The sequence below is a fragment of the Lactuca sativa genome, chromosome 6 (genome assembly GCF_002870075.4).
Source record: "Lactuca sativa cultivar Salinas chromosome 6, Lsat_Salinas_v11, whole genome shotgun sequence".
Classification (NCBI taxonomy): domain Eukaryota; kingdom Viridiplantae; phylum Streptophyta; class Magnoliopsida; order Asterales; family Asteraceae; genus Lactuca; species Lactuca sativa.
In genome coordinates this window covers 147,809,519-147,812,364 of record NC_056628.2, presented here as the reverse complement: position 1 = coordinate 147,812,364, position 2,846 = coordinate 147,809,519, and positions in this window count along the sequence as shown.

Below are 2,846 nucleotides of genomic sequence, written 5' to 3'. Positions count from 1 at the left end.
TAATTAGTCTTCTTTTGACCAGTTAATTAATCCTAGATTAATTCTTGATCAATACTAATTAAATAATCTTATTAATATATTAGAACTTACAATATATTAACCAACCTTAAGTGTTATTTCTCTCATTATAGTCTATCCAAATGCATGATGCCATGCAAACCAAATGGACCATGTCGGGTCGAGTCAAGTCTCACCAATTATAGTTATGGACTTAGACATTAATCCAACATTAACAACGTGTATGGGTATTCTAGGCATCACATACTTCAGCTCGATTAATTGCACACATCACACCTCTTTCTTTATAAAAATCTTTTTAGAAAACTTATTTTCTTTCTGAAATATTACCAATTCCTCAGTTTGAGTTCATACACACCCGTGAGTGCGCCCGAATTCCTTAAACTAAGGCTCTGATACCAACTTGTAACGTCCTAAAAACACCGATAAAATTTTCATTTTAAACCATTAGTTTCATATAACCATTTGTTCCAAAATTAATCAGAGTAAATTGTATTTTCAAAACATCAAAGTAAAACACATATAATTGGTGCGGAAAAGCCATAAGAGGATGTTGTGCAATCAATCCGAGTCATTCCTTTTGGAACTGGAAGTACCTAAAAAATGTCAAACCACAAACCGTAAGCACAAAGTTTAATCAGTTTCCCAAAATACTACGTACCATACATAGGATAGGGAATGCTATGTGTCGAACATAGTCTTACAATCACTATCAGCCATCTACCACTTGTTAATATTCATTAAGTACATATTGTTTGAAATATTAAAATATTCCCCTCGTATTTTAATTTAAAACTTATTTCTTTTGTTAAAATAAATACAAGGGAATTTTTTATTATTTCAGATAATATATACTTAATAGGTATTAACAAGCGGTAGATTTTATTTAAAATTATTCTTTTAACAAATAGTTGTTAAAATATAGTTGTTATTTTGAAAGTTGTTTTGACGGTATGGTAGTTGTTTATCATAATATTTAAGATTATTCGGTTAAAAAGTAACAATAAAACCTGCTAAAGCTGAATAAAAAAGAAAAACACATAAACATAATTGTTTGACTTCTCTTAATAAATTTTGTGAGGTCAAAATTAAAAGATAGGGTATTTACACCGCACTGAAGAAAATATAAGGTATTTATTGTAAATGCAGAGTAAGTTAAAGGATTATAAATGTAAATATATATTATTTTGATTTGATTCATTTACATTGCACTGAAATAACTGAAATAAAGATAGAGTATCTATTGTAAATACATGGCAAGTTAAAGCACCATAAATGTAAATAGATTTCAACTTTGAGTTCCAATAACTTTTGTGAGGTCAAAATTAAATCGTTTAGATTGTCAAATGTTTATAACTAACAAAACATAATTACAATTATTTTTAATCAAACGCAACTCTGATAAATAAAAGTTAGTCTTTACTTACCATTGTTTTGTCAAACACGACTATATTTAACTTTTTATTAGAAATATGTTAATATTAACAACAAAAAATATAGGGCGTGTTCGGCATATAGCGTTTGAGAACTTCTATCTTCTAGCGTTTGACAAAACGCTCCGTTTTGAACAGAAAACCTTGTTCGATACTACAAGCTTCTACGTTTAGTTAAAAAAACGCTTCAAATCCAAATGTTACTTCATGTAGTGCTTAACAAAACGCTACAAGCTACCCGCTACCAACTAATTTTACCGAAAATGACCGTAATATTAATATGGAGTAACTTAAAGGACTGTAAATGTACAAATAATTATATTATTTTTATTTGATCGTTAACATAGTTATATTTTAAGTTTATTATAAAGCCGTTTAAATTAACAATAAAATATATAATATTAGGACGCATGTATGTTTCGAGTCTAAAAAGAAAACTTTGAAAGCTTTTTAATAAGTTATTTTTAATATATTCATTTAAAACTTATCAGTTTTGCCTACCATGGTTATATAGTTAAGAAATATATCATATTTTGTTTGTTTATATCTAAAAAATGAGAAAATATATTAAATTATATATATATATATATATATATATATATATATATATATATATATATATATATATATATATATATATATATATATATATATATATATATATATATACACACACACGTTAGAAATGAAAAGTAAAAGAAAAAGTGTTTAAAATACAAAAAATTATTCAAGAAAAAAAGTAAAAGGTTAAAAAAAAAAAAGAAAAAAAAAAGCGTGTTTAAAATAAAAATATTTATTCGAGAAAAAAGGTACAAGGCAAAAGAAAAAGGGAATGTAAATAAGATAGTTTTTATTCAAATAGTAAAACTCCATATATAATATATAATAAGTAATTTTAAATTGGGTTTTAAGAAAAGTGGTTTTCAAGTTTTGAGAAATAGTGGTTTTGACTCAATTTTTGGATGTTAATAGCAACACCCCTAGTAAACCACACCAGGTAAACCCCAAGTCTACCTACTAAAAATAGAAATTTGACCAATAGTTAAAGTCAAAGTCAACAGCCAACATTGTCAACCATTGAGCCTTACATTGTGACCATCCCTTCTTCACATCGTGAGAACATACATGACCCGATTCCAACTCGTCTCACTCCTACTCAGCCAACTTGGTCGCGAACAACCTACACAGCATGCATCACAACGTGAACCTTGGTCACGTCGTGATCATAATGGCACAATATAGTTGTGGATTCCTTCTTGTTCACGTCGTGACATCTCTATGGTCACTTCGTGACCGCAGTCTGAAGCAACCACCTAACAGTTTGAGCCCTTAATGCATTAAATCTTCAACTATCACTTTCTCGAAGCTATTAGGGACTCCAAATGTTCATAAAAA